The sequence below is a fragment of the Perognathus longimembris genome, chromosome 1 (assembly GCF_023159225.1).
Source record: "Perognathus longimembris pacificus isolate PPM17 chromosome 1, ASM2315922v1, whole genome shotgun sequence".
Classification (NCBI taxonomy): domain Eukaryota; kingdom Metazoa; phylum Chordata; class Mammalia; order Rodentia; family Heteromyidae; genus Perognathus; species Perognathus longimembris.
In genome coordinates this window covers 62,596,317-62,610,893 of record NC_063161.1, presented here as the reverse complement: position 1 = coordinate 62,610,893, position 14,577 = coordinate 62,596,317, and the positions used below count along the sequence as shown (strand labels likewise).

Below are 14,577 nucleotides of genomic sequence, written 5' to 3'. Positions count from 1 at the left end.
AAAATTTTAATAATGTTTTGTTTGACACAAAGAAATTTTCCATGGCAGATGCCTTAAAACTTGGCTTAATTGGCCACATTTGTTTTTCCCTGGCTCTTTGGGTGATGGAAGACAGTGAGAAAGATGTGTCTAAGTAACTCAAGATAAAAAGTGCAAAGAGAAGATGTATTTTAGAGATCCCTGCCTTGTAATGCTTGTGGTAATGGTGTTCTGTCAGTAAAACATTGTTCTGAAGAAAATATATTAATTAAATTTTAGATTCTTCTAACTTGTGACTTTTTACGGAAAATAATGGCATCTCTTTATATCCATATCATGTGACCAAAATTTGTGATGTCAAATAATAGCTTTTTTGCCCAGTGTTAACATTCTACCCCTCGAGCCACAGTTCCATCTTTTTACTGGTTAGCTGGAGTCTCACAGACTTTCCTGCCCCGGCTGGCTTCAAACCTCAATCTTCAGATCTCAGCCTTCTGAGCTGGTAGGCTTACAGCTGTCAGGTATCAGGTGCCAAGTACACTTTGCATATTATTGCAAAGAACAGGTTCTTTGTGGTGTGTGTGTGTGTGTGTGTGTGTGTGTGTGTGTGTGTGTGTGTGTGTGTGTGTGTGTACCAGTACTGGGGCTTGAACTCAGGGCTTGGGCTCCCCCTGAGCTTTTTGTTCAAGGCTAATGCTCTTCCACTTGAGCCACAGCACTACTTCTCACTTCCTTTTTTGCAGGTTAAGTGGCGATAAGAGTCTCATGGACTTGTTTGGCCTCTGCTGGCTTTGAACTAGGATCCTGAGATCTCAGAATTTCAGGTTTTAGTGACCAGGCTCTACCCTTTATTTGCATTTGTTATGGTTTTAGTTTTGCTAATGGATTTCTTACTACATGTCAGGAAAATGACAGTCAGGAACTGCTTAATTAATAGTGCTTCCAAGGTAAAGGAAAATGTCTTTTGTATCAATGTCAGCAAGGACATGTATTCTCTCTGTGCTCACTTTTTATCATTTACAAAAGAAGGCATAAATTTTTGCATTCTAATTTTAGAAATTGTCCGTTTCAAGAAAGATCAGAGCATTTATTTTTGAAGCTATCTTAATTTATTTAACATGATTCCAAGATTTATTAAAAGGGGAAATAAGTTTCAGGCAGTTAAATATATTGCCTATAGCTAGCATTACTCAGATAACATACTCAGAAACTCATTCAAATTTGTATAGAGAAAAATCATGCTGTTGTTTTTGGTTGGGGGAGGGGGGTATTTGTTTGTGGCTCTCTACCACCTGAGCCACAGCTCCATTTCTGCTGTTTTGATGGTTAATTGGAGATAAGAGTCTCACAAACTTTCCTGCCCTGGCTGGCTTTGAACTGTGATCCTCAAATCTCTGCTTCCTGAGTAACTAGGATTACAGGCATGAGCCACCAGCATCTGTGTAGCTAACATCAAGAACAGGGCTTCATAACTTCACCTTGGATCATAATTTCCATATGTCCTGCTGTGCTTCCACTTCCAGTTTCCCATCATGTTGCTTGCATGGCATTTCCTGGCCACTGATGAGAGCCTGGAGTGGCTTATGGTTCTTCTTTCTTGATGTCTCCAAGACATTGTGATGTAAATGACTTGTGTCACTCTGCACCTCTCATCACTCATGCATGCAGAACTGTGAGAAAAAAGATTTGCAAACTACAAGAAACATGCCAGAAGATTTTTTGTAAGATGTTGCATTCCCATTTGCTAAGATCCAGGTTTCTAAATTTGCTAATAATTGTTTTCTCATAGAGTGTATCCTCAAATCAGAAATACTTTTTAATATTGTATCTGTAGGCTGAGCACTGGTGACTCATGCCTGTAATCTCAAGAGGCTGAGATCTGAGGATCATTGTTCAAAGCCAGCCCAAGCAAAAACGTCCATGAGACTCTTATTTCCAATTAATCGCCAGAAAACTAGAAGTGGAGCTGAAGTTCAAAGTGGTAGAGAATTAGCCTTGAGCAAAAAAAGCTCAGGGAAGGTGGTCAGGCCCTAAGTTCAAGCCTTGCGACTGACAAAAAAAAAAAAGGAAAAAAAATCACCTCTGTATAAAACACGAATAGAGCCCTGCGCCGCCGCCGTCATTGAGGCTGCTTCCCCCTGGGCTCCCACTCCGGCCTGCCTCAGACGGCACCCGGGCTGTGGAGAAGGACCGGAGAGGAGAAGGTAGAGAGGGACCCGGCGGCCTCCAATGCCTGACGGTGCTGCAGCGTCGTGGGAACCTCGGCGCCAGGCGCCCAACCGCCTCAGTAGCTGTCATGGCCGCCGGTCACGTGACGCCGCCCGCGGTTCTAGTTTGCGTAGTCGGGGGCTCCGCGACTCCTCGTTTTCCTGGCTGGCGCACCTGGACATTACCCCATCTCCCCTCAGGAAGAGTAGCACCCAGACTTTCAGAACCCCGGCAGAACACATCTGGGAAAAATGACCCATTGGTTTCATAGGAATCCACTGAAAGCGACAGCTCCTATCTCTTTTAACTACTATGGTATGGTCACTGGCCCTTCTGCTTCAAAAATTTGCAATGAGTTGAGATCATCCAGGATGCGCCTCCTTGAACTCTTTACTGATTTGAACTGTAATCCAGAAATGATAAAGAATGCAGCAGATTTGTACTTTTCACTTTTACAAGGATTCATAAATTCACCTGATGAATCTAACCCAGGAAAGCAAACTTAGATATATTCAAAATTTCAAGTGGACTGATAAATTGCAAGGACAGATTCCAAGTGCCCAGCAGGATTCTGTTTTTGAATTGATTTCCATGGGTTTTAACGTAGCATTATGGTATACCAATATGCTTCAAGATTGGCTGGAAAAGAAACGTAACAGAAGATGAAGCGAAAGAAGTCCATCGCAGCTTGAAAATTCCAGCTGGGATTTTTAAGCATTTAAAGGAAAGTCATATACCCAAACTGATTACAGCTGTAGAAAAGGGAAGGGATTTAGAGACCCGGCTCATAGAAACTTACATTATCCAGTGTCAAGCTGAAGCTCAAGAAGTAACAATCGCCTGTGCAATCGAACTCAAACATGCTCCTGGATTGATTGCTGCACTAGCAAATGAAACAGCTAGTTTCTATCAAAAAGCTGATCATACTTTATCCAGTTTGGAGCCTGCATATTCTGCAAAATGCAGAAAATATCTTCACTTAAAAATGTGTTTCTACACAATTTATGCTTACTGTTATCATGGGCAGACTTTGCTGGCTAGTGATAAGTGTGGTGAAGCATCAGGTCTCTCCAAGAAGCAGAAAAATTATATACCAGAGCAGAAGCACTTTGCAAGGACTATGGAGAAACCAAAGGACCTGGACCAACAGTCAGACCTTCTGGACACTTGTTCTTTAGGAAGCTTGGGAGCCAAGTGAAGAACACCCTAGGAAAATGTCAGAGAGAAAACGGATTCATTTACTTTCAGAAAATTCCAACAGATGCTCCACAGCTGGAACTCAAAGCAAATTATGGGCTGGTAGAGCCTGTACCTTTTGAATTTCCTTCTACAAGTCCTCACTGGACACCAGAAACCATGGCGGCATTTGATCTTACCAAGAGACCCAAGGATGACAGTGCCAAACCTAAGCCAGAAGAAGAAATGAAGCCAGTGAAAGAACCAGACATCAAACCTCAGAAGGATACTGGATGCTACATCTCAAATGCACTGTGCACTAGAATCTCTGTTTGCAGATAAGATATGCCACAGAACTTCAGTTCCTATTTCTTGAAATGATACATCTGACACTATGGAATAATTATTAAATTCAGAAGGAATTGGCTTTCAGATCATTCTTAAATGTAGAAATGGTTCATGCTTTGTCTCTGAACATTGCTTTTTAATCAGGAAAACATGAAAGGTTGAATTGTGTCTCTCAAGAGTAAGTGTGAGGGGAGGATAATTTCTGAACTCTGGTTGGTTTCTGGCTTCTCAAAAACATTTATTTTCCATTATACTTGATACCAGAAGAACTGTCTCTTTTGAACAGAAACAGTTGTTTCTTCCTCTCACATTGTATTGTAGTACAGACTGGTTGCATTCTGTCATTTATCTTCTCTGGTAGGAACAAAAATCACTTGCCCTGGGGGCATAGCCTAAGTGATAGAGCACTTAGACACCCTAAGTTCAAAACCTAGTACCACAATAATAATTTTAAAACCCTTCACACCAGATTCCTTATACATACCAGAATCTATCATTTATATTCTAGTAGTCCCATGCTTCATTCAGTCTCAATGACCCTTCAGCGATTTTTACAGATATCTTTTCTAATGGGTTTTTTACTTAGAGGGTAGAACTTTGTAACTGTGATTAGTGTTCCTATGTAAGGGCAGATAGGAAGAGTGGAAAATGTTTCTTTGAGGAAAAGAGATCAAATATTGCATGCTATAAAGAGAAAAACTAAACTTGAATGAGATAGGTTGTCCTGAATTATACTGATAACTACCTCTTTGTTAAGGAGGTTTTAATGAAAATCATAAAAAGAAATTGTAGTTTTTGAAACAGTTGAATACATACACAAACATGGGAAAATAGTGGGTGCGTATTCTAACAAGTCACAACAACTGTAGGTTTATCTTCTATTGATAGTTTTCCTGGGTGTTGGATTGTTTTCCTGTTTATAAATGTCCAATTGGTTCACTTAATAGGAATAGTAATAGTTATGTGGTTGCAGGCTTCCTATGTACCAAGCAATGTACTGAATACATACATAGATAAATCATGAGAAATACATAAAATCTACATGAAGTGTTGAAATAGGAATAAATATTTCATTATGAAGCATTAACAGATTATACCTATCTGAATCAAGATTGTGTCCAAATAAGTGATTTTACCATACCTTTCACTCCTTTGAAAAAGTTATGTAGAACCAGGGGCTTTTAACTATATAGAAATGCCAGTTATTGCTTTCAGTAGAAGATTCAATATTTGAAGCGGTAGTTTGGCACAGAACAGACTTCTTTTTTTTTAATTTGCAATCTATAGAAATTTTATTAAATTTCACTGTTTCATGTGCTCCTCACTACAAATTCCTGTGTGTTTGCCACTTAGTGACAAAACTTTGACAGTAATTAATGCTGGCTCGCTCTGTACTCTCTGCCTCTGTTTATCTTAGGTGCTGGTTACTAAGTTTGCACATTGAGGCTTGTATGGATAATACTACCATGTATAAAATGAAGACATAATTATGCTCACTGCTTCTGTGAGATGCAGTAACTAGTACTGCTATTTATGTCCATAATTGTCAACACTGACATGATCAGATAATTAATACCACCTTGGCTCACCAAGTTAATACTTTATGACAGATATATCCCATTGTATGTAGTACCTTTTGAAGTAGTGTTGGCACTTTTGGGAAATTGCCAAAGGGAAAGGAATTGCATGACAACTATAAAGAGTTGTTGGTGTTAATTATTACCTGTCTTTCATACCAGGCCATGATAGCTAATGTTCTATTTCTGCCGAGTGTGGTTTATATAATGAGCTGCCTTTTTATTTATGAAAATAAAAGCAATTTTATGTAAAAAAATAAATAAAACACAAATAGAATCTTTTTTTGTTATTATCCTCTAAATAATATATTGTAAGAGTTATTTTTGTAGCATTGGCATTGCACTGGGTATTATAGTAACGCACTCATGACAAAGCATCGATGGGGATGTACATAGGCTTTAGTCAATCCTAGTCATTTCATGTGATTGGCTTTGGTATCCAGGGAGACATGGGTGGGTGGGTCCTGGAACCAAGCCATGTCAAGGGACATCTGTGTAGCAGGAATTGGAACAATTGGTATCTTAGCCTTTGTGGGCCACATGCATTTCTGTAATTAATTCTGTGTTGTGTATGTGTGTGTATTTATGGATCCAAAATAAAAAATCATTCTGAGCCTCTGAGCCTTAAAAAAACAAGTGTAGGGTGAAATCTGTCCTACAGACCATATAGTTTGTGAATCCTTTTGTTATATAAAATGTTTTTCCTTTCTTGTAATTAAATCAGGTTTAAAAAGTGGTTAGTATAATGCAGATAAAATGGTATATCTAGTAGCTGAATATAGGACCCCCAAATATAAGCCATATTGAGTCTAAAACTCTCCTGCCTGTGCTCGCTCAATGACCTACAAAATATAAGAAGTAAAAGCACTCTATCTGTTCATGCTACACAATTTACTAGCAAACATATTTTTCCAGCCATGACCTGTGCAATATAACTTTATTATTAATAAAAAAAACCTCTCCTGTCCTTGAAATTTTACTATCATTACCATTATTATTGTACTGAGGATTGAACTCAGGAGGTCATACTAGTTAAGCAAGTGTTTTACCACTTTAGTTACACTACCATTTTATATTTATTTTGTGTTTTAGGTATGACCTTCCACTAAACAGTTCATGCTGGACTTGTTCTGAACTCCTCCTATCACTTCTTTACAACTACCTGGAATTACAAACATGAGACATCACCCAGACCTTGAAATTCTTACTATAAGTGTTCTAATTTTTTGAATAACTTTCTATGAGCTGGGCACTAGTGGCTCACATCCTAGCTGCTCAAGAGGCTGAAATCTGAAGGTCATGGGTTGAAGCAAGCCTAGACAGGAAAATCCATGAGACTCTTAACCACCAAAAGAATGGAAATGGAGCTGTGGCTCCAGTGATAGAGCACTAGACTTGAGCAAACAAAGCTCAGGGATAGCACCCAGACCCTGGATTCAAGCCCCAGTACCAACATAAACAAATAAACTCAATTTAAAAAGTAGTTAAATAAAACTATAAGCATACTTTATTTTCTAAAGAGACTAGTACCTATGGCCCTTTAAAACTTAACCTATAGATTTTAAGCCAGTACTGATGCTTGAACTTAGGGTCTGGATGCTGTCCCTTAGCTTTTCACTCAAGGCTGGTGGTTTATAACTTGAGTACCAGTTTCTGCCTTTTAGGTGGTTCATTGGAGATAAAAGTCTCACTGACTCTCCTGCCTGGACTGCCTTCAAACCATGATCTCAGCCTCCTGAGTTGTTGGGGTCAGCTGTACCTTTAAGGGGCCACAGATGACCTCGGCCTGTCCCTCCCCTTCCTGTCTTTAACAGGAAGAGAAGCCCCTGTTCCTGGGGCTAGCACATGTGCTATGGTGGAGGGGTACCCCAGGGGCCCATCCTTGGGGGGCTGGACCTCTGCCCACAAAGGAAGTCTCCTGACATCACTTGAGGGACAGCTCCTTGGGACCAATCAGGGGCCCCTCTCTTGTGCCCGCCTTTGGGGTATATCTGGGGGGCTCCTCATTTGAATAAACAGAAGCCCTAGAGGTTTTCTCCAGGGGCCCATGCATCCGTGTTGTCCTTGGCAGTTTTGGGGCACCCTGTGACCACACGCCACCAAGGCTACCTGTGGCCATTGCTCCCACGTGAGAGCGATAAAGGACCACCCAGGAAGGGGCAGAGAAGCCCCTTTCCCCCCGCCAAGCGAGGGGAAGTAGAGAGAGAGCCCACACTGAGTAGCTGGGATTATAGACGTGAGCCACTGGTGCCTGGCTAATCTATGAGATTTGATCCACAGGTGATATGCAATAGCCATAAATGTATTGTCTTAGAACAACCCTTTCAAGGGCATTACTGTCACATTAATACAGGACAATCTCTGAGAACCCATTGCCTGAATTGCATAAATTTTGTTGAATAATTACACACATAACGATAAACAGTGTACTTCTTATACACAACATGGAAAGTATTTTTACATTGTTCCATTCTAGGAGAACTGGTGTACTCTAGTAACACTTTTTTTCTTCATTGTAGCAACAGTACCATTCACTGAAGGAACATAGGAAGAATTCAAAAGTCAACAAACCAATATACAAGGAGGATGGAGCCCATATTTCTTTAGAGATATATGACCCAGAAAAAACACAAAGTCTTTGTTTCGTGAACTCTAAATAAAACAGGCTCAAACTTCAGATCCATGACTTTGAGATGCACAGAATTTTCCCCAAGACTTCATTTTTTTTTACAGAATTTATATTCCCAAGTTTATAGCCGGCTCCTTCCATTGACTCAATTGTATTCCTGAGAAGGGCAAAGCAGCCCATTTTCTTACATCATTTCTGTCACATTGTGTGATTCAGTCTATACTTCAGTTTCAGTCGTGATGCTGTGTATCAGTGTGCATAGAAAGACTTTTTGTTGTTAAGGATGTGTGTGTGTGCACGCACGTGCGTGCGCATGCACTTGCTGGTACTGGGGCTTGGACTCAGAGCCTTGGCACTGTCCCTCGGCTTTTTCCACTCAAGGCTAGGGCTCTACCATTGGAGCCATAGCTCTAAGGAAAGAGAGGGCTATGATATTAAATTCATGGAATTTTGAATGGGATAGTAAATATCTTAGCCTCTCATACTACTCTAGCAAATCTTCCACTGGTGATCACACATGGAGAGCTCCAGTCCAAACTTAATTTTCTTTTTCTTCTTCTCATCTCTCTACTTCCTTCTTCCTTGTACTGCTTTAAGAATACTTTACTGCTTCTCAGTTCTGTTCAAATCACTTAGTCAACTTCAGTTTTCTCTTCCCATATCTAAATCTATGAGGGTGACCAGAGAGCAAAGGGTCTTTTATTTAGAGTCAATTCATGCTTACTGTTTCCGTTCAAAGATGTCAACCAGCAGCCACCAAGAACCATCCTGAAAACAGTGAGGCCTGTTCCATTTTCTAAACAAGGGAAAAAGAAAATGTTCCCTTAACACAAAAATTGATCTTCAAAAGCCAAGACCTTTAATGGGGAAGATAAACTTTTACGGAACAAAAAGCTGAGGTCTGTGTGCTATAAAAAGTTATTGTGCATATTTATTCAAATTGAATCAATCACAGCCTGCCAAAACCTGGTGAGCAATGGTATGTCACCTCCAAAAATATAAAAGCTTAAGAAAAAAAAAAAAGCTAAGCTTCCTCAAATGCAGTCTTTTCTTTTTAATGAACTAATTTTATTCTCCATGTTCTACAAGATGAGCCCCTTCACATAAACTACCCATAAGCATTCTCTATTACTAACACATGGACTTTATCTATTGAACCTATGTTCGTTAGCCCTATGTCTGAATATGTAATTACTGCATCTGTACTGTTCAGGACTTTCTGGAGGAAGAAAAGCAATTGGGATATGTGTATGGGAGAAGAGTGATTTATTTGGAACAATCAGCTCATGGGATTATGGAAGCCAGCAAGTCCAAAATTAGCTCAGCAGGATGAAAGGCCAGAAAGCAGCAGCAATGGAGCTCTGTCGCCCAAGTCTCAAAAGTCTCCCATCAAATTCCTTCTTGCTGGAGAGCTGAATCTTTTCTTCAGGCAGGCCTTCAAGTAGAGCCCTCTACATCACACATTTGCTCCATGACCACTAATCTAAATGCTAATGACATTCCAAAACACCTTTACAGGAAAATCCATTAGAAAGTTTGATCATGAATGTGGGTACTTGTGGCTTAGACAAATTGACACATAATACTAACGAGGGCTGTCTCATGAGAAAACCAAAGCCTCAGGAAGTTATATGAAGTCATAAACTAGTAAAGTCACAGACTAGAAAGTTCCATGGAGCAGAACCTAAACCAAGGCTCGTGTGTCTGGACATTCAGCACGCTAAGCCCCCATGCTCTACAGCAGAACAATTAGGAGGGTGCTAAGTTCACTGGAGAAAGTAGCTATTTACAGACACAAAAGAGAGTGAATGCATCAGGGTCCAGAGTATGAAAACTCCTCGTGAGGCCAGATGAGGCACAGAGAGCATGGTGGGGAAAAGGGGAGTATTTGAACAGGAACCCAAGGCATTATGGGAACAAGAAGTGCCATGATGGGGACACGAGTTATCTGCCATGTTAGGTTCACTATTTTTTATTCCTATCTGCCTAAAGTTTTACTTTTCCCCTCTCAATCTGAACAGCAGATCCAAGTTCCAGTACAAAAACTTTAATGAGTCCAAGTCAGAAAAAGACATACTTAATCCATACCTTCTTAGTCAAGACACAAAATATGTTACCCAAAAGTTTAGAGCAGCTAAACAACCTCAGTCCTTCCTTCTGGCAAGAGAAGAATCCAGGAAAGATGGGAATATAGTAAAGGTAATAGGAAAGCTCATTAGGAAAGAAATGGGACATAGGAGGAGAATACATGGCATAGACATGGTACAGGAAAGGCAGCATGGCCGATGCCTGCCTTGTGGTTTGCCTTCAGCCATATTCTTCATTTAAGAGCTTGGCCTTGACTTAAGTAGAGATCATTGGATAATTGATGGGTCTCCTTTCTCTTTCCTCTAAAGTTGCAGTGGCATAGATTTACTGTCCCATTTTGATTTCCTCAGTCTTTTGTCTTCCTTCCTTCCCCATTTTTTTTTTCATTGCCAGGAAGGCTTTGGAATCTGTATAAACATTAATTCCCAACCTCATTTTCTACTAAACTGTATCTCTGCTGGCTCACACCTGTAACCCTAACAATGCAGAAGGCTGAGATCAGAGGATCTCATCTCCAATTACCAGCCAAAAGGAATTCTGGAAGCATACTCATGTGGTCATGTACCACCTGAACATGCAAGCAAGTCTCAGCAAGTGGGGGATCCTGAGTCCAAACTCTAGTTAGCCACCCTTCCCCCAAAAGAAAAGAGCTAGCTGGCTTCCTTGTTCTTCACTGTTTAAAGCAAATGTTCATTGCCTTATTACTTTGAGAGTGTGTTAACAATTTCATTCTTTCCCATAGAAAGGTCTACAAGTGCAATCTATGTGAGTGAATAAGCTCTCTTGTGTAGCCATCTTTGGTGTATCATAGCTCACTGCCCATCGCCTGACCATTATATGTCAGATTTGTTAATTGCTACCTTGAGTCTGTTGTACAAAATGTGCTCTCTGCTGGAACACTCGTTCTTTAGTTGAATACAGTGGTGCACATGTGTTCCTTCTCGTTCAGCTTCTGGCAGCTTAATTGCAACACTGTCAAAAAGATCACAGCAGAAAGCTATTCACTGCTTATTGTTCTCACTCAAACCTGTCTTGCAGTGGTGTGTTTGAATTTGTTAAGTGGAGAAAGCGTCTGGAAAACATATTTTTATCACTCCGATGAATAATCTGCATAGTATTTGTTTTTATTAAAGTAAAAAGCAAGAGCACTGTGAGGATGGAATAGAACATTTAAGCACTCATAAACACTGAGACTATTTGAATGATTAATAAAATATTCCTTGTTCGGCTAGATGGCAACGTATATTACCCCAATGGTTATAAATTATGTTTGTATTTAAATCATATTTATAGTTATAATTATAGTTACCATTTTTATTTACACTTATATAAGTATATTTACATAAATAAGTACTTTATATTATAAATTTATATACTATTAATATATAATCATATATACTATATGCAATAAATATACTATATACTACTAATATACATTATATTAATATATTATATATTAAATATACTATAAATATATAAAGTGTTATATATATTTATAGAATATATATCTATATTATAAGATAGGTTTTATGTTTATATACCATATGTAACATATAAATACATAGCATGATATATATTAATATATTGTATATTACATGTTATAAATAGATATATATTTATATAATATAGAGTGCTTATGCTTATATTCATATAATATAAAGTACTTATTATATAAGTATATATTTGTATAAATAAGTATTCTATGTATGTTATATGTTTATATAAATGAGTATTCTATATTCTATATAGTACTTTAGATAGTTCTTATATGTACTCTATATTATATATAATAAATGTATACTCTATAATATATAGAGTGCTTATATTTATATGTAACTTACTTATATATTTATAGATTATTTGTATCTTTTATATTTATATGCATATATTTATACTTATATTTACATTTAATTTATATTATATTTGTATTCATATAAAATGTGCTTATATTAATATTTTAACTGTATTTGTAAAAAATCATTCTATTGAAGATAACTTCAGGTAGAAATCAAAATTACATTTGATTTATATTTCAAATTCTGTAGTTATAAAGCTGGAATTTTCAACACAGACACAAACAACTCTCTGAGTGGACTTTATTGAACTCCTTCTTAACCACTCTCCAGGTAGAGAATCTGGCTACCTTTATCATAGCATACCTTTCACTTGAAATAAACTTACTCTATTTACCTTAAACACTTTCCTGTAGAGAAAATGAATTTGACCCAAGATTATATTATTTGCCCTCTCTCTCTCTCCCTCCCTCCCTCCCTATCTCTCTCTCTCTCTCTCACTAGTGCTGGTACTGGGACTTGAATTCTTGAATTCAGAGCTTCATGCTCTCACTGGCTGTTTTCTTCTCTACAACTAGAGCCACAGCTCCTCTTCTGGCTTGTTGCTGGTTAATCAAAGATAAGAGTCTCACAAACTTTCCTGTTCTGACTGGCTTTAGATCTTCAACCTCAGATCTCAGCCTCCTGAGTAGCTAGAAATGCAGGTGTGGGCCACCAATTCTTGGCTTTCAATAGGTTTCTTGGAGAATGAAATGAGACCATATTTATAAATTAAATGAGCTAATTTAAAAGTTAATTCGTTAATATTTAGAACTGCCTTCCACATGAGAAGTATTTTAAAACTATTTTTTTTCATAAATTTAAAATTACCAAGTAAGGGGCTGGGGAGATAGCCTAGTGGCAAGAGTGCCTGCCTCGGATACACAAGGCCCTAGGTTCGATTCCCCAGCACCACATATACAGAAAAACGGCCAGAAGCGGTGCTGTGGCTCAAGTGGCGGAGTGCTAGCCTTGAGCGGGAAGAAGCCAGGGAAAGTGCTCAGGCCCTGAGTCCAAGGCCCAGGACTGGCCAAAAAAAAAAAAAAAAAAAAATTACCAAGTAAGTCAAACTTCATGGAGATTACAGATCTTCATAGTTCTTGCAATACCTGTTTTTCATCTCTTTAATAATTCACTTTATTCCATTTTGGCTCATCAATAAGGCATACTGAAAAGGTATGGCTTCTTTTTCTTTTTCTCTCTCTGCTTCAATTGATTTAGGTTATTTTAAGTTTTAAAACTGTCCAATCAAATTACATATTAATGAAGATGAATACTTGTTAGTCACCTGGAAGTTTTTGACAGGTTGTTGATGGACTCTTAAGTCATATAGTTCTTTATGACATATTAATCAGTCACTCCATCCTCTCCAAGCTTTAGAAAATTCAGTGTTCTATTCTGAGAGATTTGACAATTTCTTGTCTTTGAATGACTTAGCTTGTGACAGGCAATCTTTTATCCACAAAGTAAGTTTGCATTTCAATGCTGCTTCGCATGCATTCTTCTCAAAGACAGTTTAAGCAAAACTTAGTACTCCAAAATTAGTTTAAAATTGTATTGCATGTGGAATCATCAAAGTATCCTGTTTAAGTGGCAATCAAATGAATAGGAACCTCTATAAAAAGCTGTGAACACTGTAAAAACTTACTCCTTGCTCCAGTGACCAGCAAATTTTATTTGGCATTTGTAAGATACTCCTCTCAGAAAGAAGGTGGAGAGAAAAAATGTACGATTTGGGAAAGAAGATAGGAGAAAATTTTATTTAATGCCTTGCATAAATCATGTACTACTTGTTTTAAGTATTTTATTTTTCTTCACAACCAGAAAGATTATTTCTTTTCTCATTGTCCAGAGGACAAAATATAACCTCAAAAAAGAAAATTAACTCAAAATTGCTTAGTCACTCTCCTAAAATATGGCAGAAGGGGTTGAACCCAAGTGTGTCAAAACAAATCTATCTTTATTCCTTTACATCACCTTAACCTATCAGATTAAAATATTTTATGATATAGATCCTGATTAAGTCTTTGCATTCTGTTATCATAAGATTAGAATCAAAACTTATTGGAATAGAAGCATTTAGTGATCCCAGTGAAAGTGGAGCTTTTGATCCCAGACCCAAACTCCATGGGTCCCACATAGCAGGTGAGGCCACTGGTCCTGATGCACCCAGATTAAAAAAATTCATGGAGGGCAAAGAAACAAGATGTATCATGTGTGGGAAGAAAGTGATGTGAGTTAGTAGAAAAAATAAGTATGGCAGTCAGGGAATTACAGATGGCAACATAGTGTCATGAACAAAAAGGCCTGCCTGACATTCCAGTTAGAGCAAGGTGCTACAAAAGAATCAGAAAGTAAAAAGAACAAAGAATTAGGAGCCTGGCACCAGGAGTCAGACTTATAATCCTAGCTACTAGGGAGGTTGAGATCTGAAGATCCCAGTTCAAAGCCAGCTGGGGCAAGAAAGCCATGAGACTCTTATCTCTAACCACCAAAAGTGGAGCTATGACTTAATTGGTAGAGCACTAGCCTTGAGCAAAAAGCTCAGGAATAGCACTTGGGCCATGAGTTCAAGATCCAGGACCAGCACAAGAAAAAAGAGAGAAAGCAAGAAAAAAGAGAGAGAGAGAAAGGAAGGAAGGAAGCAAAGGAAGGAGGGAGTGGGAAGAAAAGGAAGGAGGAAGGAAGGGAAAGAAGAAAGAAAGATACTGATAAAAAGAGAAAGGGAGAGGGGAGGAAG

At 38.4% G+C, this 14,577-nt stretch overlaps 1 pseudogene; it reads left to right on the top strand.

The window, feature by feature from the left end:
• Positions 1-2,304: 2,304 nt before the first annotated feature.
• On the top strand, positions 2,305-5,486 carry LOC125366080 (annotated as a pseudogene).
• Positions 5,487-14,577: the final 9,091 nt, after the last annotated feature.